Source organism: Theropithecus gelada, chromosome 2 (assembly GCF_003255815.1).
Source record: "Theropithecus gelada isolate Dixy chromosome 2, Tgel_1.0, whole genome shotgun sequence".
Classification (NCBI taxonomy): Eukaryota; Metazoa; Chordata; class Mammalia; order Primates; family Cercopithecidae; genus Theropithecus; species Theropithecus gelada.
In genome coordinates, this window is record NC_037669.1 from 170,419,140 (window position 1) to 170,445,180 (window position 26,041).

General features: G+C 39.0%; 1 protein-coding gene and 1 pseudogene across 6 annotated transcripts in view; one reads left to right on the top strand and one right to left on the bottom strand.

Annotated features, from left to right (window-relative positions):
* Nucleotides 1–26,041, top strand: part of UBE2E1 (ubiquitin conjugating enzyme E2 E1) — an 84,604-nt gene that overhangs the window by 22,954 nt on the left and 35,609 nt on the right. The window lies entirely within an intron of this gene.
* Nucleotides 1–26,041, bottom strand: part of LOC112618382 — a 54,745-nt pseudogene that overhangs the window by 3,357 nt on the left and 25,347 nt on the right.

A 26,041-nucleotide genomic window follows, 5' to 3' on the forward strand; every position in this document is an offset into this window, starting at 1 on the left:
TATATTCTTTTGTTTAAAAATCTAAGGTCCCAACTGCCCTTAGACTTAAGTGCCCAAAATCTTTATGTAGTATTCAGATCCCTTACAACCTGATCCCAGCTTTTATATTCTCATCTTATTTCCGCTCTCTGTAACTTGCTGTTTTCAGTATGCCCCCTAGGAAGTTCTCTCTCCCAACTTCTTTCTTTTTTATTTTTCAAAGCTCAGATAAAAATGACTCACTCCACACAGCTCCCATCTGTGTCCCAGGGCACTGTAAATACATACCTCTTTAAAACGTGTATCACATTCAGTTACGGTCATTTGTGTTTGTCACTCTGTCGAGACTGAGTTTTTTAAAAATATGATTATTTTTGTTTCTTGTACCTAACACCAGAAGATGCCTAAAAAGTATGAATGCTTACTGAAATAAAGTACAGCATTTAGTAGTAGTTGTATAAATGTTACCAGTTAATTCATTTAGATGTTACCATCAATCACAGAAATATGTAGGCTGAAGCAATGAAATCATGAATACAGTGTGTTTTAATCTTTCATTGTGTAAAAAGATGAATTTCTATATTGTATGTAAATGTAATATTGATAACATTTTAAATATAGGCTTAATTTTTGAGAAGATACACAGTATACACAGTGATTAAAAAGTAAGATATTTAAATCTATGGGAAAATGGGATCATTGTTTGAATATTTACCAGTGCTAGTTGAAGCAATTGCTGGTAAAGGCATTGGAGTTGATGCGTATAGATAGAAGTTACTTTTGCAGTAAAACCTTAGAGTCACCATCAAAATAGAAGACTTGAAACATTTTATTTGACTCAGGCTGGGCGTGGTGGCTCGTACCTGTAATCCCAGCACTTTGGGAGGCCAAGACAGGTGGATCACAAGGTCAAGAGATCGAGACCATCCTGACCAACATGGTGAAACCCCGTCTCTACTATAAACACAAAAATTAGCTGGGCATGGTGGCGCGTGCCTGTAATCTCAGCTACTCAGGAGGCTGAGGCAGGAGAATCGCTTGAACCTGGGAGGCAGAGGTTGCGGTAAGCCAGGATTACACCACTGCACTTCAGCCTGGCAACAGAGTGAGACTTTGTTTTGAGTCAAATAAAGTTTTTCAAGTCTTCTATTCTGATGGTGACTCTAATATTTTATTGCAAAAGTAACTTCTATCTATATGTATCAACTCCAGTGCCTTTACCAGCAACTGCTTCAACTAGCACTGGTAAATATTCCAAAAATAAAGGAAAAATTTTATTTGACTCAAATTACAAGCTGAGCATTTATGTGTGTCTGTGTGTGCATAACACTGAATTAGATCATCTGGAGATACAAAAGTGTGATAGATGCTGTCAACATAAAATAAACATTACATAGCTACTGAACAAGACATTATATGAAAGTTCGTTAATGACCTAAGATGTAAATTTGTTTATAATTTTTATCATAATTCCATTTCTTCTAAACCTTATGTGATTTCAGTGTTTTCCTTAGATTTGTCAAACATTCTAGTGTGGTGATTTCCAGGCTTGTCCCTGTCCCAGCACACCTAAGGAAGAGGGAAAATGCCCATCAATAAGTAACAGGGGTTTACTTTCAGTAGACAGGGTGGATGGAAGGAGAGATTAGCAAATTTGGGGTGAAAAATAAAAGCCCTCCAGTGGTTCCGACAAGCTGTAGCTGGAGGGTGGCAGTTGCAGAAGGGGCAGTTTCTCCGTTTTGTATTTCTAATTTTTTCTTTGATTCTTGAAAATAAGTTCTTATTTTTGATAAGATGGAGGATTTTTTTTTTTTTTTTTTAGATAGGGCCTCAAAAAAAAAAAAGACAGGGCCTCGCTTTGTTGCCTAGACTGGAATGCAGTGGCGTGATCATAGCTCACTGCAGCCTTGAACTCCTGGGGTCAAGCAATCCTCCCACCTCGGCCTCCTAAGTAGCTGGGACAACAGGTATACTCCACAAAGTCCAGCTTTTTAAATTTCGTTAGAGACAGGATCTCACTATGTTGCCCAGGCTGGTCGGGAACTCCTAAGCTCAAATGATCCTCCTGCCTCAGCCTTCCAAAGTGCTGGGATTAGAGGTGTGAATCACCACACTCAGCCCCAGCTGTTTTCTCAATTTTTTGGAGAGGTAGGATCTTGCTGTGTTGCCTGGGCTGGTCTCAAACTCCTGGTCTCAAGCAGTCCTTCTCCCAAAGCACTGGGTTTACCAGTAGCCTGAGTCCCCATACCTGCCCCTCTCCCAGAAAAGTGCTGAAGTGGGAAAGTTTACAGATTTAGGGAGTCCAAGGAAAAGGCTGAGGTCGAGCTAATAAGAGAAGGAGAAGGGAAAGAGGAACTGAGAAAGGAAAGGGGTCTAGAAGAGAGGTTAGACATGGGGACTTTGGTTTTCCCCTCAGGCTTAGCTCGCTGTTTTCTATAAATAAGAGATGTCTGAAAGAGAAGCAGATAAAAGAAAAGGAGAAAGCCTTCAGCACATTTGTGAGCTGATGAGCATGGATTGATTGACTCTGTTTGGCCTGGGTTCTTGAGTTTGCTGCTATTTCAGAATGTCTATAGAGAAGCCCTGGCATTGTCAGGATATGGGTATGCCACATATTTCCCTTCCTCCCCCTTCCCTCCACTCCTTCTTATTACCTAGCTAACTACACCTGGAATTTTGGCTCTAGAATAATTTAAAATATACTTTGCCAAGAAAATATCTTTGGAAAAATCATGCATATATTATTTTTCCTTTTTATTTTAAACTACTTCCTGGTTCTTTAGGATGCTCTAATTCTTACATGCATGTCCTTCATCTCTGGGCCATGCTTGCTTCTAGTTAAGTAGCCTTTCAGGATGGTGTTTAATTTATTCTGGCCCTTTATAATATCCCCCGACAAAACCATGGGGTAGGTAGAGGGAGTCTCAGTCATTATGTATTATAAATAGATTCAGGGTTCACAAAGGTGAGCAGCCTTCATCTTTTGCCCTACCCCCATCACACACAAAAATAAAAATTACAAATAATAAAGGATTTGAAGAGTTACACCAGTCAGGAGTGGGTTTTTTTTGTTTTTTGTTTTTTTTTTTTTTGAGAAGCTGAAGTCATCTGTTGGATCTAAAAATGCATTAAAATCCTTAGGCTTATAAACCAACAGCATCAAAAGAAGAGTGGTGTGACTCAATATTGGGGTGGGGGCGGGTTTGGGGTTTTGGTTGTGTAGAAGCTCCTTACGAGAGAACAGTGTGATGCTTGGAGCTGTGGAGAATCCAGCACTACTTTTTGTCTCTCTCCCTTATTACTCTTCTTGATTCACCTGGATGTGGAACCTGTCCCTGTTTAAGAGTGGCCTTGTCGATGCTCTCTATGCAGTAGGGAATGTGTCAAGCCAGATGAGTGGTCTCATTGAAACATCAGCAAATCAGTATATGGTAGAATATAGATCCCCCTTGGAGGTGGTGGTGATAGCCAACTTCTGTTGCGCTCTTAACTATGGGTCAGGCTTTGTTCTGAGGACTTTGAACGTTAGAGACTCATTTAAAACTTAAACCATTCCTGTTGGTGGTCACGTATTCCCATTTCACAGATTATGAAATCAACGTTAAGGTTATATGCAGCTTAGTAATTGGAGAAGCCAGAAGAACCCACGTGGTCTGGTTTCAGGGCCTGTACTCAACCACTGTACTTTGGAAAGAATTAGTCATTCTGGTACCACTGTTTGTTATTAGCTAAGACTCTTTATGTTGCAAGTAATAGCAGTCTAATTAATTCATTTAAATGAAAAGATAATATTGTAGGGATATTTGAGTGTGTGTCTGATAATCCAAGAACTGAAATGTTCTGGATATCGGAAACAACAGAAACCAGGAATTCTTTCCAACTCACATCTCTGCTTCTCTCTGCAAGTGTGCTTTATTTTTTCTCACATTGCAGATTGCTGCTGGCTGCCCACAGCCTGCCTGAAGAACATGACCACAGGCACCCAGAGAGAAACTTACTTTTGGCCAGTTGTAAAACTCTTGGGTGAGGGACCAGTTAGTCAGACTTGATTGAGTTCTGAATCAGTCAGCTATTTTGTTAATTAAAGTGAAAGGTTCCAGATGACACTAATTGGGAGCGAGTTTAACAAAATATTTAACAAAATGAATACTTTTTTTTTCTTTTCTTTTTTTTTTTTTTTTTGAGACAGGGTCTCACTCTGTTGCCCAGGCTGGAGTGCAGTGGTATGATCATGGCTCACTGCAGCCTTGATGTCCCAGACTCAGGTGATCCCCTCCCACCTTAGTCTCCTAAGTGGATAGGACTACAGGCACGTGCTACCACACCCAGCTAGGTTTTGTATTTCTTTTTTTTCTTTTCTTTTTTTTTTTTTTCGTGAGACAGAGTCTCACTCTGTTGCCCAGGCTGGAATGCAGTGGTGCGATCTCAGCTCACTGCAACCTCTGCCTGCCAGGTTGAAGCCATTCTCTTGCCTCAGCCTCCCAAATGCTGAAATTACAGGCGCCCGCCACTATGCCTGGATAATTTTTGTATTTTTTTTGTAGAGACGGGGTTTCACTATGTTAGCCAGACTGGTCTCGAATGCCTGAGCTCAGGTGATCCGCCTGCCTCAGCCTCCCAAAGTGCTGAGGTTACAGGCATGAGCCACCATGCCCAGCCAAATACTTTTTTTTAAAGGAAGAAAACTTAGTCATTTATTTAGCTTTAATAATTGGTTTTTTGAGTTTGTTCAGTACTCTAAGCTCTGTGAGCATACGGATCATGTCAGCCATCTAGCACAGGGCTTAGAAAACAGTAACTGCGCAAATGTTTTTTGCTGTGAATGAATGAAGGAGCAAATGAATAATTTTCCCAAAAGAGAAATAAAAATAGAATTCAGCTTCTGATCATTGTTCAGGGAATGGCTTGGATACAAATAGTTGACCTGTTGGAAGAGAATATACTTTTTTTTTTTTTTGAGACGGAATCTCGCTATGTCGCCCAGGTTGGAGTGCAGTGGCGCGATCTCAGCTCACTGCAAGCTCCACCTCCTGGGTTCACGCCATTCTCTTGCCTCAGCCTCCTGAGTAGCTGGGACTACAGGCGCCCGCCACCATGCCTGGCTAATTTTTTGGGTTTTTTTTAGTAGAGACAGGGTTTCACCATGTTAGCCAGGATGGTCTTGATCTCCTGACCTCGTGATCCGCCCACCTCAACCTCCCAAAGTGGTGGGATTACAGGCATGAGCCACCGCGCCCAGCTGATAATATGCATTTTTAATAAAGGAGAAGGGACTGTGTTTTTCCCAGAGGGAAGAGACCTGTAAAGAAAAATATAGAGGTGTGGGGGGCCGGGCGCAGTGGCTCATGCCTGTAATCCCAGCACTTTGGGAGGCTGAGGTGGACAGATCACCTGAGCTCAGGAGTTCGAGACCAGCCTCGTCACTATGGCAAAACCCCATCTTTACTAAAAGTACAAAAATTAACCAAGCGTGGTGGTAGGCACCTGTAATCCTAGCTACTCAGGAGGCTGAGGCAGGAGAATCGCTTGAACCTGGGAGGCAGAGGTTGCAGTCGGCCGAGAGAGACAAACTCAGCGGGTGGAGGTTGTAGTAAGCCGAGAGAGAATCACTTGAACCCAGCAGACGAAGGTTGCAGTGAGCCAAGATCTTGCCACTGTGCTGCAGCCTGGATAACAGAGTGAGACTTTGTCTCAAAAAAAGAAAAATACAGGGATGTGGTGACTCACACCTGTAATCTTAGCACTTTGGTAGGCTAAGGCGGGTGGATTGCTTGAGTCCAGGAGTTCGAGACCAACCTGAGCAACATGGTGAAACCCCATCTCTACAAAACAAATTTTAAAAAATAATCCAGGTGTGATGGTGTGCCTATAATCCCACGTACTTGGGAGGCTGAGGCAGGAAGATTGCTTGAGCCCAGGAGACTGAGGCTGCAGTGAGCTGTGTTTGTGCCTGGGCGACAGAGTGAGACCCTGTCTCAAAAAGAGGGAGAAAAAGAAAAAGTATTCAAGTTAATTTTAACTATATAACACCACACCTTTTGGTCAATTTTTCAATTTTTGTCCCTTTTCTGCCATTTTTCCTCAGTCTCTATATAGTTGTCTCTTAGCACTTCCTTTTATTTTCCATTAACTTACCTCTCAATAGAGTATAAAATGGAGATATTTTTTATTTTGCATTTTAAAAATACGAGTTTTGTGTTGCTTGTTCCTAACCTTAGAAAATGATTGGTATGTGGTATGTGCCTTTCTTGACAGTGAACTATTTGATAGTCATATATTTGAAAGTAAGAATTTAATAGACTTTCCCACTAGGGAAGCATTTGTTTCCTAGGCACCTTTGGAAGCCGCTACATTAATGAATTTGATTTGTTTTATTATTTTAGATAAATTGTTTTTCCCCATTTTTAGAATATTAATAGAGTCAGGTTGGAAGATACAAATAAACACTGATTCAGAAAGCCACATGAGGGTCTGAAAGTCATGTCATAGCAGTAGTTAAACAGAGTATTAAATGCAGATGAACAGGATGTTGGAAAGCAGTGGTAATGTTAGCAAAGCTAGAGAGAAGATAATTTCTTGTATTTTACAGCAAATTTTCTTGTCTATGTAAAGAAAATTATAAGCACGACTGTGAAGAAATGAGATTTATTTAAAATGCCAAAAGTGGCTGGACGTGATGGCTTATGCCTGTAATCCCAGCGCTTTGGGAGCCCAAGGCAGGAGGATTTCTTGGGGCTAGAAGTTCAGGACAAACCTGACCAACACAGCGAGACCCTATCTCTGCAGAAAATTTAGGAAATTAGCTGCGCATGGTGGCAAGTGCCTGTAGTCCCAGCTACTCAAGAGGCTGAGGTGGGAGGATCACTTGAGCCCGACAAGTTGACACTGCAGTGAGCCGTGTTTGCATCACTGCACTCCAGCCCTGTCTCAAAAATACAAATAAAAAGATGCCAGAAGTTTTGTATCAGAAAATTTCAACAATGCAAAAAAGCCTTGTGGTAAAAAATAAATAAAAATAAATAAAAGAAAACTTCAACAGGTTAACTCTTGGTGCATTATTTAAAACATTTTTTGAAGTGTCTTTGGACAAGGCCTTTTACAGCTCAGCTTGGTTTTTAGTCTCACCAGTGTGAGTTCAAATCTTAACTCTGCCTCTTGATGGCACTATAATCTTGGGCAGATCACTTAACCTCTAGCAGCTTTATTTTCTCATCCATAAATCAGAGCTAATAAACCGCATCAAATTCTCCTTCAGAGGACAAATGTTTGTCACCATTTAGGATGATTTTTCTAAAATATGTCTAATTGTTCTACTTGCCCACTTAAAACTCCCCCATCTTCCTCACATACCTCTGTAGCATGTCTCATTACTCTGTAGCTTTTCTATGTTTGCCTTTAACCTCCCTTCCTCCTGTGCTTTTTCCAAGTTCTATTCCCTGAACAGCACCGCTAGATGCTCCTGGCAGCTTTTTATTTAAAAAATGAAAAAAAGGCCAGGTGCCATGGTTCAAGCCTGTAATCTTAGTGCTTTGGGGAGCTGAGATGGGAGCATTGCTTGACCCCAGGAGTTTGAGGCTGCAGCGAGCTATGATTGCATCACTGCACTCCATCCTGGATGACAGAGCGAGACCCCATCTCTAAAAATAAAAAAGGAAAAAAAAAAACCTTATACTGCTCTCTTTAATAAATAGGAAAGCTCTTTGAGATGAGAAATTGGCTAATGGTTTTTCTTACAGTTTTGTTCTATGATTTTTTTAACTTAAAATATTAATGTAATGAGAGAAACTACTTTGGAGGAAGTTTAAAACTAAAATGAATTCATTCTAAATTTTGTTTTAAGACTTGTGGTATTCCCTGCAATGCATAAAAAGCAATATGAGGAACCACTGCTCAAATTGATAATGTTTAAAATAGAGAATAAGAGCATAGAACAAAAATACAGGACTAATTGTATAATATTTTAACATTTTAAGGTTTTACATATTGAGTTAAGCTAAGCAGCTACTTGAGGCAATCTAGCATTAACTCTTAAATGTTTAATGAAGTAGTTCTCAGCCTTGGCTGCTCTCTCAGTTACATGTAATATTTTTTAAAATGCAGGCCAGGTTGGGTAGGTCATGTTTGTAATCCTAGCACTTTGGGAAGTTGAGGCAGGAGGAATGCTTGAGCCCAGGAGCTTAAGGGCAGCCTGGGCAATATAGCAAGATCCTGTCTACAAAAAATTGGAAAATTAGCTAGATGTGCTGGTGCACACCTGTGGTCCTAGCTACTCAGGAGGCTGAGGTGGGAAGATCACTTGAGCCCAGGAGGTCGAGGCTGAGTGAGCTAGGATCATGCCAGTAAACTCCAGCCTGAGCCACAGAGCAAGACCTGCCTCAAAATAAAATCCAAAACAAAAAACAGTCACACCAGGGCCCCATCCCGTTGGAATCATCTCTAGGGCAGGTTCCCACACCTGCATTAAAAAGAAACTCAAGTCAGAGGTAAGAACCAAGGAAGTAATGTATACTTTTAAATGTATACTTTTAAAGTAATGTATACATTTTAAAATTTACATAACAGTGTACCTCTGGTAATAATTTCTAAGCTTTTATGACATAAAATCAATTATTCAAAATAAAAAGTGGATCAATTTTAGAAACTCCCCTCCTCCACCTTTTTTTAGACATTAGAAGTTAAACCTCAGGGGTTTGCCTGTATCAATTTGTACATTATTGTTGGAAAAACTCTGGTGAATTGAGACTGCATTAGATTTCTCTGGATCTTCTTAATAAATAATCCTCAAAATGTTCATTTCAGCGTGTAGTAGCTTTATATTTAAAGGCATTAGGAAAGGGGGAGGCAGGGAGGGAAAGTTAGCGTCTGTTTCCTGTGAGTTTTAAGCTATTTCTAATAACTTCTTCTCAGCTGCTGCTTTTATGATCTCGTTTATGGCACAGATAAGATATATGTTTCAGAAAAAATTTTTTGAGCTTTCGCTGTTGACGTTAAGATTACGATTTTTCTGTTAAATAGGACATTTGGAACAAGAACTGTTTAGGCTATAGATGAAATACATTGAAACAGCAAGAAGTTAAAGCATTTTAAAAAGCCTTGTGAATAAATCTTTATAAGATAGTTTTTATAACTAAAGTTAATAGGAATATCTAAAATGAACATTCCGCTAGTAAAATTAGCTGTCCATTCATGAGTTTAGGAAATAACTGCTTTAGAATGCTGTATAAAAAAAGAGTTTCTCTTTTCACGTAGTGCTCACAAGTTTTCACCTATAATGTATTTACTCGTTAAATGTCAGCTGTCTTCCACATGCCATGTGCTGTATTGGGGAAGACATAAACAGGAGAGACTAGGTTCAGACTCTGTTGGAGCCCTTAGTCTCCCTTAGAGTAAAGGATTTTAAGTAAGCAGTAGAAGAGGTGTGCATGTTCCTCTGAAAACTGCAAGGTATTTCAGTGAGGCAGCTGTTCTGTTCTTTTTCCAAAAGAGTGACATTGGCTTTCTTGGAAATTTTAGAGCTGAAAGGGAACTTAGATCTAGTTCAGTTCCTCATTTTACAAATGAACACACTCAGATCTAGGGAAGTGAGGTGACTTTCCTAAAATGGCTCAGCCGAGGACTGTGGTATGGTTGGTATAGAACATCGCTCTTCTGTTTCTTAACCATTGTACAATCTCTACCCTGTCCCTTAGGGGCATGTGAAAGTAAACGACATATGACAGACAGAATCATGCCCAGGAATCTATTCATTCAGCAGACTATGATTGATGTTTATGCTCTCTTTGCGCTAGATGGTGGGATCACTCATGATGAAGATAAAGCTCTTGTTAAGTAGTTTATGGTCTATCATGAAAAGATGGGCAATTTGGGAAATCTGTGGCTTGTTACTTGTTTGGCCTGTTGAGTAAGATGGCAGCTTCTGGAACCAGACTGAGTTAAAATCATAGCTCTCACATAATAGCTATGTGATTTGGGAGAAGGAACATAAATCTCTCTCTGTTTCCTTATCTGTAAGATAGGGATAATAATGCCTACTTCATAGAGTTTTTAGGATTTAAAAAATGTATATAAAGCACTTGGAACAGTGCCTGGCTCACAGTAAGCACTAATACTAACAAAAAAGTTATACTGTTATTGTTCCCTCAGTTATACAGGTGAGGAAGTTGAAACATAAAGAAGTTAAGTAACTTGCCTGTGATCGTACAGCTAGAAAGTTTGGGAGCCAGAATTAAAACACAGGAGTGCTCTGTTTCGATTTAGGACCTAAGCCAGGGAGTGTGTTCCAAACCCACCACTAATACTTGAGAAGCTCTCAAAATTCTAAGTATCCCCAGGATACTGGTGTCTCACAAAGATAGTAATGTGTTAACTGTAAGCTATTTAGTGATATATTTGCTTTCTTCTGCAGAGAGGAGGGACTGAATTTTGGAACTGTTGCCCGCACCATCCCAGTCCAACTTGCTGTGTGTTTTTATTTTTAGCCATTGGCTGATTCCAATTTGAAATTCAGAGGATTTGTGATGTATTATGTGATATGTTTTAAAAATTACTAGCTTCTTGCTGCATTTTATGAAGCGTTGGAGATAGGTTTTCTTTGGTTGGCTGATGGGTTTTGGTGTTTTGTTTTTTAGAGGACCAGCCTACATCTGGTTTGAGTAAGAAAGTTTTGTTTGAGAAGCAGCATTTTTACCACCTTCAATCTTTTCAGAAACTTTTGGCATGTGGAAAATTAAATACTACAAACTTTTAATAGAAGGTAGACAGGTAATATGGAGAACTGAGAATGAGAAATCTTTACCATGCTGTTGGGAATTTCCCTTTCTTTCTGCTTGTCCACTAATCTGCATTGCTTATTAAAACAAGTTGATACTTTTAAGGCTCTGCAAAGAAGTTCTTTTCATTGGTTAGTATCTAATAAGTGATAGCTGGTACAGGACTTTAAAAATATATAATAGGGGTTTCTTTTCTTCATTTTTATTATTTTTTCAAGACAAGCTCTTGTTCTGTTGCCCAGGCTAGAGTGCAGTGGCACAATTACAGCTCACTGCAGCCTCAACCTCCTGGGCTCAAGTAATCCTCCTACCTCAGCCTCCTAAGTAGCTGGGGCTGTAAATGTGAGCCACCACACCTGGTTAATTTTTGAACTTTTTGTAGAGAATGTTTCGCCATGTTGCCCAAGTTAGTCTTGAACTCCTGGGCTCAAGTGATCCTCCCTCCTTGGCCTTCCAAAGTGCTGGGATTACAGGCGTGAACCACCATGCCTGGACTGGCGGTTTCTTTTAAACAGCATGTGATTGGGACTTGCTTGTTTTTCCAATCTGACAATCTTTGCTTTTAAATTGGAATGGTTAGACCATTTACATTTAATGTTGTTGATGACTGGATTTATTTATTTGTTTTTATTTTTTGAGATGGAGTCTTGCCCTGTCACCCAGGCTGGAGTGCAGTGGCCTGATCTCAGCTCCCTGCAACCTCCGCCCTCCAGAGTTCAGGAGATTCTCCTGCCTCAGCCTCCCAAGTAGCTGGGATTACAGGCATGCACCAGCACTCCTGGCTAAATTTTGTATTTTTAGTAGAGACGGATTTTCGCCATGTTGGCCAGGCTGTTCTTAAACTCCTGAGCTCAAGGGATCTGCCCACCTCGGCCTCCCAGCGTGCTGGGATTACAGGTGTGAGCCATCACCAGGCCAGGCCTGATATAATTAGATTTAAATTAATTTTCGATTTGTCCTATTTGTATTTCCTTTTTTCATGCTTGCTTTTGGGTTGAGTTTTTTTTTTTAATGATCTTATATTAATTAATTTCTCTGTTGGATTACTAGCTATAACTCTGTTTTTTTTTTTTTTTTTTTTTTTTTTTTAGTGGTTGCTTTAGTATACATCTTTATAGAATACATCTTTAGCTTATCACAGACTGCCTTCACATGATAATTATACCCCTTCACCCACAGTGACCCCTCAACAATCCTTCTCCCAGCATTAGTGCTGTTACTGTCATATGTTTTATTCTGCATGTTATAAACCCCCAAATATATTGTTACTATTTTTGCTTTAAACATTATCTTTTAAAGAGATATAAAAAATAATGTAGTCGGGCGCAGTGGCTCATGCCTGTAATCCCGGCACTTTGGGAAACCGAGGTGGGTGGATCACGAGGTCAGGAAATCGAGACCGTCCTGGCTAACACAGTGAAACCCCGTGTCTACTAAAAATACAAAAAAATTAGGCATGGTGGCACGCACCTGTAGTCTCAGCTACTTGGGAGACTGAGACAGGAGAATCACTTGAACCCAGGAGGCAGAGGTTACAGTGAGCCAAGATCGTGCCACTGTACTCCAGCCTTGGTGACAGAGCGAGAGTCTGTCTCAAAAAATAATAATAATAATAATAATTTAAAATTGTGTATTTCCCACACATTTATTACCATTTGTGGTGTTCTTTTTTTCTTTGTATGGTTTCAGGTATTCACTCACTGTCATCTCCTTCTGCCTGAGACTTCCTTTAAAATTTCTTGCAGTCAGGTCTGTTAGCGACAAATCCTTTGTTTTGTTATGTCTGAAAAAAATCTTTGTCTTTTTTTTTGGAAATGTTCTTGTTGGATACAGGATTTTAGGCTGACAGTTTTGTTTTTTACTTAAAGATGCTGTGTAACTGTCTTCTGACTTGCATTGTTTCCAGTGAGAACTCTGTAATCCTTAGTTTGTTTCTCCATATAATGTGTCGTCTTTTTGTCTGGCTACTTTTTTTTTTTTTTTTTTTTTTAGATGGAGTCTCGCTCTGTCGCCCAGGCTGGAGTGCAGTGGCGTGATCTCGGCTCACTGCAACCTTTGCCTCCCGGGTTCAAGCCATTCTCCAGCCTCAGCCTCCTGAGTAGCTGGGATTACAGGCGCTCACCACTGCGCCCAGCTAATTTTTGTATTTTTAGTAGAGTCAGGGTTTCGGCATGTTGGTCAGGCTGGTCTTGAACCCCTGACCTCGTGATCCACCCACCTCGGCCTCCCAAAGTGCTGGGATTATAGGCGTGAACCACCGCGCCCAGCCCTTGTCTGGCTACTTTTAAGAATTACTCTTTATCAGTGGTTTTACATGGTTAGATTATGATACACCTTTTGATGTAGTTTTTTTATTTTTCATATTTCTTGTGCTTGGTGTTCGTTCAGCTTCTTGGATCTATGAGCTTATAGTTTCATCATACTTGGAAAGAAAGTTTGTTTTCTGTGTTTCATTTTGAGTAATTTTTATGGACGACTTCAATTTTATTATTTTTCCTTTGCATAGTCTAATACGCTGTTAATTTCAGTGTGTGTTTAATCTCAGATGTTGTGTTTCTTCATATCTAGAAGTTTGATTTGGATCTTTTTATAACTGCCGTGAGTCCACTTACCATGGTCAGGTATTTATCATTTTTAATTTATGGATATGGTTATAACAAGGGTTTACTGTTGTCCACTAATTTCATTATCTGGGTCATTTCTGGATCAATTTCTATTGATTGGTTTTTCACCTTATATTTTCAAGCTCGTGTACATGCCTGATAATTTTTTGTTGGATACCAGACATGGTGAATTTTGCCTTTTTGAGTGCTGGATATTTTTGTATTCTTAAAAATATTCTTGAGCTTTGTCCTAAGGTGCAGTTAAGTGGGAACTTAGTCTGATCCTTTTGAGGCCTGCTTTTAAGGCCTCCTTTTGAAGCCTGCTTTTGAGAATGACCAGAACAGCTATTAAGGCTAATTTTTACCATCCACTGAGGCAGCACCATTCTGGAGTATTCTCCTGGATGCCCCATAAGTTACCAGGTTTTTTTCTTTCTGACTAGTTGGCAGTGCAGACCATTCTCAGCCCTGTGTGGGCTCTGGGGCGTGTTCTCCCTGTTCCCCTGGGTGATTCTTTCCCTGGCATTGCGTAGTGGCCTCTCGTGCATGTGCTCATTCGTACTTAGATGAATGCTTGACCGGGACCCTCTGCAGATCTCCGGAGTTCTCTCTCTGTGCAGCTCTGGTACTTGTGCACTCTGACCGTTTAGGTTATTCCTTCCTGCACCACAGGCAATTGGAGGTCTCAGTGTGTTTATTTTTCCTTTCTCAGAGATCACTGCCTTGCACTACCTGATGTCCAGTGTATGGAAACTGTTGTTTTACGTATGTTGTCAGTTTTTTTGTTGTTTAAGTGGTAGGGCAAATTTAGTACCTGTTACACCATCTTGGTTAGAAGCCGAAGTGACTTTACGGCCCATGATACTTTTTGTAAATAAAGATTAGTCGTTAGAAAACAATACTTTCATGCTGTTTCAGCTTTTACACATCTCTAATGATACTATTTACTTTTAGAGATGCGGGTGAACTATTTGAAAAGATTGAAAAGATATAAAGAGTTATTGGATTCTTTCCATAATGAGTGAGGAAAAAAAATTAAGCTCATCTTAAATGGCTGTGTTTCAATTTTATCTGCTATAAATGGGTAAGAGTTAGATTTTATTTAAAATTCATCTTGGCATTTAGAGACTGATACTGTTTCTGGCCATATCAGCTGAACTGTGTTATTAGAATTTTTAATTGTTTTAGACTTTTTTTTTTTTAAAGAACAGATGATTGGGTTTTTTTCTCTCTCTACTCTTATTCACTTAGGATTAGATGTGCTTTGAGCACATATTAATTCTAATACGATTACAGGTCAAGCCATACCACAAGAATATTTATATTATATGTGTTGATTAGAGTTGGACTTACAATGGCCACATTGTTAGAGATTACATTTCTACTTTCCATGAATTCTGTTGGATTTGCAGATAAAATGTCTTCCATCTAACAGGGAGAAAATGTAAATATCATCCATTCCTCTCTCACACTCTTTCATGTATCATGCCATTCACAGTTCTAGGATTCTGGAGCCACATTTGTTGCCACCATTAACCAAAACAAAAACAATCCCACATGACTATTACCTTTGAATTCAGTATGTTCTGTATTATTCTGATGCAGAAATTTGAAATCCTATGGGTTGCTGAGTGAAAAAGTCACTGCAGCTGAGAGTCACAGTTTTTATGTGACTGTCTTAGATCTTTTTGTTTTGTGGACGTATGTTTGGGGGTAGATGGTTTAGAGTTCTATTAGGAGAGAGATGAAGGTATTCTAGGTGGGTGTTGAGTGACTAACTGCTGTTAGAGGACAAAACGGAATAATCTTTTACAAAAAACTTGAGGTACATGATTTAGTACTTTGATTATTCTAGTGATTGTTACACTGGATCAGAAAATGCATTTACCTTAAAACCTTTCTTGTAACTAGGTGAAAGTAAATGTGGTGTGATTTTTGGTTTGACTGTAATGGGCAGTGGAATCTCAGATGTTAGGATTAGGTAAGAAGAAAGATTGAACTATTTCATGACCCACTAAGTGAGGGTATGTGTGTGTGTGTGGTGGTGGTGGTGTGGTTGGCTGCAGGGTCTCAATTCGTCACTTAGGCTGGGATGCAGTGGTGCAGTCACGACTCACTGCAGCCTCAATGGGCTCAGGCAGTCCTCCCACCTTGCCTCCTGAGTAGCTGGGACGACAGGCATGTGCCACCACGCCCAGCTAAGTTTTGTATTTTTTGTGGAGACGGAGTCGTGCCATATTGCCCAGCCTGTTGTTGTTTGTTTTTCTGTGAAGAATATACCTTTTTATTTTATTATCATTTGCTATAAATATCACTAAACTTTGTCATCCTAAGTGAGATAATAAGGCAAGATATTTCAGGGCCTTCTTTCATTATGTAAGCTGAATTCATAGCTTGAGGAAATAAGTTGGAGTCTCATACACTTCTGTGTCAACACTGAACAGCGTTTTTTGTGACATAAAATCTCATTATCACAAATTACAAGTGCGCTATTAAGTTTTTTAAAATTTTAATTTTGGTTCTTGAAGTCACACGTAAGATTTTATACTTTTTGAGGGATAAAGATTTCTCATTGTACAACAGTGAATGGAATAAACAATTATAACTTTGAGTCTTCTGGAATAGATGTTCAAAAGATCAAATTTTCCATATCTCTGTAATCTAACTGTAACCTCTGAGGGCAAGGGCTTATTTTATTTAAATAAAGAACCCTATAGTAGCATGATTATGGTAGTTATGGTATAACTTTATACCATAAAATATCCCATGTACTATTATATAGTAGCATATATAATATATAGTACACATACTATATATATTCTATTATATATAGCATATATACTATATAGTATACATGCTAATGCATATACTATATAGTATATATGCTGTATATAATATATTGTATATACATGCTATATATAATATATAATAGCATATATACTGTATATGTTATAGTTACATATAAAATATATATTATAGTAGTATATAGTATGATTATTTGGTTTAAAGCTGTTTTTTTAGCAGGAGCATAGTTCAAGGACAATTTTTTTCAGATTAAAATGGACTTTCTTTGGGAAGCCACCTGTCCTCCCAGACTAAGTTTTGTTGAGAGTAGTGAGAGGGACAGAGGCAAGGCCATTAGGTTACCATAATACCTGGACTTAGTTTGTATAATTATGAGGTTAATGCCAGTTCTTGTTGACTGCAGGACATACAGTTCCTAACATATTGCTTAGCATATAATATGTGTTAAATATTTGTTGATATTATGCACAATGTTTTATGAGTCAGGACCATTGAGTTGTACAACTGTGGCACACCATTCACATAATGATAATATAGATTTTCTCAATTCTGAGTTTGCTGCATAAATGTCTTAAGTCTTTGGTTCCTACTGCTATTAGAATATAATGGTATTTGAACACAAAGTTATGTATTTAACTTATATTACACATCATCAACTTTCAATAAATGAGATCTGTAATAATCTACCTACTCCACTCTCACCTTCCACAGTCATTTCTCCCCTGCTTCCTATTGGTTATTTTGTTTTGAACCAGCACCCTTCCAACTCCCCCAGAGCATCCCACATCATTAGCTTCACAAGCATCTTCCATACCGGCGTCATCTTTAATAACTGTGTGGCAATTTGGACAATTGACAATCCAAATGACCCTCAGATGTATTCTAGCTATTCTTGACTGCCTTCTGGAGTCAGTATTTTCAGCCAGACAGTGGAACTTAACAACAAACTGTGTCCAAAACTTAAAACTTAATTCTTCTTTCGCCCAAATGCTGTTCCTGTGTTTTTATATTTTTATCTCTTTAATGTATTTTTTTCTGGTTGCCCAAGTTATAGATATTGCCATCTTTATCCTGCAATTGTACTGACTTAAGGTATCTTCTTGATATTTCTTTCACCATATGTAATTTTTTATGCTCTTAGGGCTCCTTTAATGAAGGCAACTTATATGTAAAATTGGAGTATGTAAAAATAATTTGTGGCAGAGCCATGTGGGTGGGGTTTGTGAGTAGTCTCTAAGGCACAGGCTACAGCTAGCTAGCCTGGTGTTAGTGAGCCCTCCCCTTTCCCCCAGTAAAGGTTGATTCCTTTTTCTCCTCTTTCCTACTTGTTTATTTTATTCCATTTTATCCTTATTTTCTATTTCTGCCCCCAAAGCACCCATTCTGATGCCTTTCACTACATTGTTTGTGTTCTTGTAAAATGTATTTAGTATGTTTGTATTTTTAACTTACATAAATGATGCCTAATTCTCTTTCTTACGTTTTTCTAAGCACAATGTTTTAAGCTTTCTCCCTGTTGCTATGCAAGCATCTAATGCATTGCTTTGAACAGCCACATAGTATTCCAAGGGGTATACTTGTTTTATCTTGCAGAAGCCCAGATTGCCTCCAGCTCTCCATCCCCACTAACAGTGAGCATTCTGGTCTATAATCTTTTTTGGACCTCTGTAAGAATTAAGCAGAACTGCAAGGGGATCATAAAGCTTACCTAAATTTGATTTGACCTAAGTTGTGCCAGATTGTTCCCCAGAATGGCTGTACTCATCTCCATGCCCACCAGTAGCAGAGCATGAGGATTCCTGTGTCCTCTTAGGTGCGTTCTGATTTTCTAATCTTTGCCAATTATACTCTACACTTAGATATGGAGAATATATTCATGAACATCTAGGTCAGTTTTAGGTGTGATGTGTGGGTTGTTGCTCTACCAGATATGAAGACGTGCTCCAATAATACTACACTGTATTTATTACCGTAGCCTTGTGGTAAGATAAACACACCAATGAAGCTGACTTGGAGCACCCAGAGATGAACACATGTATATGTAGGATTTTAATATATAATATATAATTTATGGTGACACCAAACACTGAGGACACGATGGGATTGTTCATAGATGGTATAGGGAAATTGACTCACCACAAGGAGGCAAATAAAACTGGATTCCTACTTAATACCATATATAAAGGTAGACTAGGTGGATTAAAGGCTTACATGTGAAATTTTAAAACTATACAATGAAAAAAGAAAATGTGACCCACAGGCCAGGAAGGATTTCCTAATAGCTTCAAAATTACGAATCTTGACAATAAACTAAAGCAAAATTTATATGAAATTAAAATTTTCTTCTTAATGGACAGGATATTTTCTTCTCTTTAGCTCAAGATCTGAGTGTCTGGCGAAATGCATTGCCCACCCTTCAGGAGTGGCGAGGCTGAATTGGCTATGCACATATATACTGTCTTGATAGAAGAAAGCAAGCCTCTGTTTACCAAGTTGCCCTCATTTTATTTAGCAATGAAGTTTGTAAGCCACATGACAATTCTCTTTTTCTAAGCGTATAGAGGAGTAGAGTGCAGATCCGTGTTTTCTGAATATATTGTCTATATCAGAATTACTTGAGGCAGTTGTTAAAAATGGAAATTCCTCTTTTTTCCATCTCCCCACTGTTTTGGTTCTCTCTCTCTCTCTCTCTCTCTCTCTCTCTCTCTGTGTGTGTGTGTGTGTGTGTGTGTGTAATTTTTTTTTAAACAAAACCTCTAGAATGGAGGTTGGCAAAGTTATTTAGCGGAAGTCCAAGTGGTAAGTATTCTAGGCGTCATAGGCCATTTGATCTCTGTTAGAACCGTTCAACTCTACCCATAGTACAGAAGCAGCCATATACAATTCATAAATGAAAAAAATGTGGTTGTGTTCCAATACAACTTTATTACGGACACTGATTTCAACTTGATAATTCAATATAAAATGTATTCTTAATAGTTTTCACATGTCATAAAATACTAGTTTTCTTTAGATTTTTTAAATCACTTAAAAATGTAAAAACCATTCTTAGCTAGTAGACCAAACAGAAACAAGTTGAGGGCCTGATTTGGCCTGAGTGAGTCATAGTTTGCCAACTCTTGCTCCTTAGGCAACTAAGGTTTTCAAACCAGTACCCTAGTTTATCTGATAGTTAACTGTCATTCTCTGTATTATTTGGGGAAAATTCTTATGTCAGTAACATGAATTTTCAGTACCTGTGAGAGAAAGAAACCATAGTTCTTAATGGTCAGGAAGGGATAATTAAATGTCTAAGGTAAATCTAATGTTGAAACATTTGGTTTTTTAAATTACTTTTAAGCCTATTCAAGAGTGGGTAATGGAGCTGGGTGCAGTGGCCCATTCCTGTAGTCCTAGCTACTTGGGAGGCTTGAGGTGAGAGGATCGCTTGAGGCTAGGAGTTTGAGGTCAGCCTGGGCAACATAGCAAGGCCCCAGTCTCTTAAAAAAAAAAAAAAAAAAAAAAAGAATGGGGCCTGGTGCGGTGGCTTGCACCTGTAATCCCAGCACTTTGGGAGGCCGAGGCGGGCAGATCACCTGAGGTCAGGGGTTTGAAACCAGCTGGTCAACATGGTGAAACCCCGTCTCTACTAAAAATATAAAATTTATCTGGGCATGGTGGCGCATGCCTATGGTCCCAGCTACTCGGGAGGCTGAGGCCCGACAATCACTTGAACCCAGGGGACAGAGGCTGCATTGAGCTGAGATCATGCCACTGCACTCCAGCCTGGGCGACAGAGCGAGACTCCATCTCATCCAAAAAAAAAAAAAAAAAAATGGGTAATAGAGATGGAAAATGGAATGTTTAAGCTGTATTTAATAAGTCTTGGAGTATACCATTTGAGATGGAATTGTTAAAGATGGGACCTAGAGAAACAGTCTTTTTTTTAACTGCCTGTAGTAACCATAGCTAGGTGTTTAGCTACTTTTTTTTTTCCTTTTTAAATCGATTTATCAAGATGAATAAATAGCTGCTATCTTGAAATATTCTAAGAGCAGGGGCCAGGTAGGCCGTGCGAGGTCTATATGTTAATCATGTTATTACATGTTTTAAGAAGATAATAAGCTAATTCTTGAAACTCACAAAAGAGGAATTCATTATACAAAAGAATATACTTCATCCCTAAATTTGATGGAATGGTCTTTGATGTTATAAGAATAGACTTCTTTTCCCTTTGGTTCATCAGTAGGACAATTATGTAATTACTAATATAATTAGTATAATATCATTACATCAGGGCAGTAGGCATAAACCAAGATTGTCTTGGGCAAACCAGGACTTGTAGTGGTCTTATATACCAGTCACATATAGTACTTTTAATATAAAGGGTGGATCAGTCTTTTAACTTCCTAGATGAAAAGAAGACATCCATTAATGTCATGACATCAGTAGAACGTAGTGAAATGAGCATTTTCAAAGAAAAAAGGTGAAACATTAGTATGAAAACTATGACTGAAATGAAGCTTATTTTTACACCCTTAAAGGTAGAAATACCCTGTGGTATTAATATTTTTAAAAATATATTTCATATCTGTGTGTGTACGTGTACTTTTTAAATTTTTTTTATTTTTATTTTTTTTGAGATGGAGTCTCAGTCTGTCACCCAGGCTGGAGTGCAGTGGTGAGATATCGGCTCATTGCAAGCTCCGCCTCCCGGGTTCACATCGTTCTCCTGCCTCAACCTCCCGAGTAGCTGGGACTTCAGGCGCCTGCCACCATAGCTGGCTAATTTTTTCTATTTTTTAGTAGAGACAGGGTTTCACCGTGTTAGCCAGGATGGTCTCGATCTCCTGACCTCATGGTCCACCCGCCTCGGCCTCCCAAAGTGCTGGGATTACAGGCGTGAGCCACTGCGCCCGGCCTTAAAATTGTTGTTTGGAAATAATGCACATGATAGACAACTCAAACAGTAGAAAAGGGTATATAGAAAAAGTAAGCTTTCCCATTTCCAGCTCCAAAGGCAATAGCTGTTACCAGTTTCTTGTGCATCCTGTGTGAGTTACTTTAGGTATACTTAATCTATAATAGTACACGCATGCATCCCTGCGCATGTGTGCCCACACACACCCCTTTCCCCTACCTCCTTTTTTAAATAAACACAAGTGGTAACTTGCTATAAACACTGTTCTGTACCTTGGTTTTTTAACTCTAGGTATCTTGGACTTTCCCCGCTGTTTTCACAATAAACCTGTGCAGTAATTTCCTTATTTACAAATGAAGAAAGTCAGACTCAGAGTTTAAAGTAACTTGCTTTAAGGAAAAACATATATTAAATATCTAGGCTGGGGGTGATAGCTGATGCCTGTAATCTCAGCACTTTGGGAGGCCAAGGTGGATGGATCACTTGAGGTCAGGAGTATGAGACCAGCCTGGTCAACATGATGAAACCTTGTCTCTACTAAAAATACAAAAATTAGCCCGGTGTGGTGGCCACGTGCCTGTATTCCCACCTTCTTGGGAGGCTGAGGCAAGAGAATCACCTGAACTCAGAAGATGGAGGTTGCACTGAGCTGAGATCGTGCCCCTGCACTCCAGCCTGGGTAGCAGAGTGAGACTCTGTCTCAAAACAAACAAACAAACAAACAAACAAAAAAACAAAACCTTTAAGCAGGAAGCAGGTACTTAGTAAATGTTAGTTTCCATAACGTTCTCTTGCCCAAATACACCTTATGCTTAATCAGCTTGGAGGAAGATAATCAAAACTTTAGAAAAAAATGAGACAATATATTTAAATGCCCACATAATGTGATACAATCAGTAAGTACCTTGACAGTTCAGATATGGGAGAAATCAAGTGGTTTGGTTGGGGAAAACTTCATAGAAGAATGTGAGAGATTAGGAAAGAATTTAAACAGGAGGCCAAAAGGGAGGACATCTAAGAAAGGAAGAGGGGATAGCATTAGCAAGAAAGTCCTAACTGGAACCAAAGAGGGAGAGGTGTTGGTAAGCCAAGGGGGCCTAATAAGCAGTGAAGACCATGAGTTCGTGTGGTCTTTAGTGAGTGGCTTCTTTCACTTAGTACAGTGTTCTCAAGGTTCATCTATGTTGTGTCATGTATTGGTACTTAATTTCTTTTTATGGTTGAATAATACATATTTACTTGTAGGGATATACCACATTTTGTTTATCCAAATGGTGGACATTTGTTTGTTTCCACCTTCGGCTGTTAAAATGTTGTTGTCATGAACATGCATGTGCAAGTTTTTTCATGGCTATATTTTATTTTAGTTTTTTAGGAACCTGAAAGTGGTTTTGCTGGGTCAAATGATGATGATTGTGTTTAACATTTTGGAGAGCTGCAAACCTGTTTTCCTAAGTGCATTATTTTGCATTCCCATCTAGCCAGTTCCTATCTTGCTATTATCCATGTTTCTTATTGTAGTTAGCCTAGTGAGTGTGAAGTGTTGTTTCATTGTGTCTTTGATTTTCTGTCTTTAAAAAAATTTTTTTTTATTAAAAAAAAATTTTTATTTTAAGTTCTGGGATACATGTGCAGAACGTGCAGGTTTGTTGCATAGGTATACATGTGCCATGGTGGTTTGCTGGCACCTGAGTTGACAGGTTCATACCTGTCAACTAGGTTTTAAGCCCCACATACATTAGGTATTTGTCCTAATGCTCTCCCTCCCCTTACCCCTCACCCCCTGACAGGCCCTGGTGTGTGATGTTCCCCTCCCTCTGTCCGTGTGTTCTCATTGCTCATCTCCCACTTATTAGTGAGAACATGTGGTGTTTGGTTTTCTGTTCCTGTGTTAGTTTGCAGAGGATGATGGTTTCCAGCTTCATACATGTTCCTGCAAAGAACATGAACTGATTCTTTTTATGGCTGCATAGTATTCCATGGAGTATATGTGCTATGTTTTCCTTATCCAGTCTATCATTGATGGGATTTTGGGTTGGTTCCAAGCCTTTGGTATTGTAAATAGTGCTGCAGTAAACATATGTGTGCAGTGTCTTTATAGCAGAATTATTTATAATCCTTTGGGTATATATCTAGTAATGAGATTGCTGGGTCAAATGATATTTCTGGCTCTAGATCCTTGGGGAATTGTCACACTGTCTTCCACAATGGTGTGTCTTTGATTTTCATTTTTTAAAAATAACATTTGTATTTTTCTGATAGCAAATGATGTTGAGCATCTTTTTCATGTGATTATTGGGTATCTTCATTGGATCAAAATTGGCATATTCTCATTGGAAAAATGTCTATTTTAGATCCTTTGCCTGTTTTATTAATAACACTCAGGCTGTCTTTTGATGGCTGAACTTTAAAAGTTCTTATTTATCTATTTAATCTATCAATCTCTTAAGACAAGATTTCACTATATTGCCCAGGCTGGTATTGAACTCCTGGCCTCAAGTGATTCACCTGCCTCAGCCTCCCAAAGTGCTGGGATTACACATGTGAGCCACTGTGCCTGGCCATTAAAAATTATTTTTATTCCAGATAAAAGTCCTTTATTAGATATATGATTTACAAGTGTTTTCTACCCAGTCTGTGGGTTGTCTTTTTATTTTCTTGATGGTATTGCTTGCAGTATAAAAGTTTGTGGTTTCAGTGAAGTCCAGTTTACCTATTTTTTCTTCTGTTGCATGTGCTTTTGGAATTGTATTTAAGAAACCATTATCTACTCTTCTTTTTTTTTTTTTTTTTTTTGACCCAGGATCTTGTTCAGTCACCGGAGCAGTGGTAACATCCTAGCTCACTGCAGCCTCGACCAAGTAGCTGGGACTACAGGCATGCCCCACTGCATCCGGCACACCTGATTGTTTTTTGGTTTGGGTTTTTTTTTTTTTTTTTTTGGAGATAGGGTCTCTTTCTGTCACCCAGGCGGGAGCTATGGCATGATCATGGCTCACTGCAGCCTCAGGCTCAAGCAATCCTCCCACCTCAACCTTTCCAGTAGCGGGGACTACAGATGTGCGCCACCACACCCAGTGAATTTTTTTTTTTTTTTTTTTTTTGGAGACGGGATTTTGCCATGTTGCCCAGATTGGTCTTGAATTCCTGGACCCAAGCAGTTTACCTGCCTCAGCCTGCCAAAGTGCTGGGATTACAGGCATGAGCCACCATGCCCAGCCTATTCCTATATTTTCTTCTAAGAGTTTTATACTTTTAGTTTTTCCATTTGGATCAGTAATCCATTTTGGGTTAATTTTTGTGTGTGGTGTGAGGAAGGGTTCAGTTTCATTTTTTTGCTTGTGGCTATTCTTTTGTTCCCAACACCATTTGGTAAAAAGACTATTCTGTCTCCATTGAGCTGATTTGGCACTCTTATCAAAAATCTATTGACCTGTAAATGTAAGAGTTTATTTCTGGGCTCTTAATTAGTTTCCATTGATCTTTGTATCTATCCTTTAGCTGGTACTACAGTGTCTTAATTTCTGTGGCTTCATAGTAAGTTTTGAAATTGAGAAGGAAGTCCTCTAGCTTCATTCTTTTTAAAGATTGTTTGACTATTCTATGTTTCTTGCATTTCTGTGTGAATTTTAGAATCTACTTGTCAATTTCTTTCTTTCTTTCTTTCTTTCTTTTTTTAAACAAACTGTCCAGCTGGGGTTTTTACAGGGTTTATGTTGAACCTGTATACCAGTTTGAGAAATATTCCCGTATTAATTTTAGGCTGGGTACAGTGGCTTATGCCTATTTTATTCCCAGCACTTTGAGAGGCCAAGGTGGAAAGATCAGTTGAGGCCAGGAGTTTGAGACGAGCTTGATTAACAAAATGAGACCCTCTTCTCTATAAAAAATAAAATAAGCCAGCCATGGTGGTACACATCTGTACTGCCAGCCAGTCAAGAGGCTGAGATGGGAAAATGAGTTGATCCCAGGAGTTCGAGGCTGCAGTGATTGCACCACTGCACTTCAGCCTGGGTGACAGAGACCCTGTCTCTAAAAAATAAAAATAATTAAAATTCAGATCTGTACAGTTTGGATGTTGGTCCCCTCCAAATCCTGTGTTGAAATGTGATCCCCCAGCTTTTGGAGGTGCGGCCTGGGAGGAGGTGTTTGGGTCAAAGGGACAGAGCCTTCATATGTGGCTTGGTGCTGCTCTAACAGTAATGAGTGAGTTTTTACTTGCTTTGTTCATGCAAGATCTCATTGTTTTAAACAATGTCTGGGACCTCCCTGCTTTCTCATGCTCCTTCTCCTGTCATGTCACATGCTTGCTCTCCCTTCATCTTCTGCCATGAGTGGAAGCTTCCTGAAGCCTCACCAAAAGCAGATGCTGGCACTATGCTTCTTGTACAACCTGGAGAACCATGAGCTAAATAAACCTTTTTTCTTTACAAATTACCTAGCCTCAGATACTCCTTTATAGCAACACAAAATGGACTAACATATGATTCATGAACATTAAATGTCTTTTCAGTTATTTATATTTCCCATAATTTATTTCGATGGTTTTTAATTTGCAGTTGTACATATTTTACACTTCTTTTGTTACATTTATTCCTATGTATTTTACTCAGATACTATTATAAACTGAATTTTTAAAAATTACATTTTCTGATTACTCACTGGTAGTATATAGAGATGGTTGGTTTTGTATATTAATTTTGTATCCTACAGCTTTGTTCAGCTTGTTTATTGGTCCTAAGGGCTTTTTAGTGGATTTGAGTTTTCTCTCTACAAGATTATGTCATCTGCAATTACAGATCATGCTACTTCTTTTCCAATCTGAATACTTTTTATTTCTCTTTTTTCTTTCTTTGAGACAGGGTCTCACTTTGTCATCCAGGCTGGAGTGCAGTGGTGCAGTCTCGGCTCAGTGCAGCCATGACCTTCTGGGCTCAAGCAGTCCTCCCACTTCAGCCTCCCCAGTAGCTGGGACTTACAGGCAT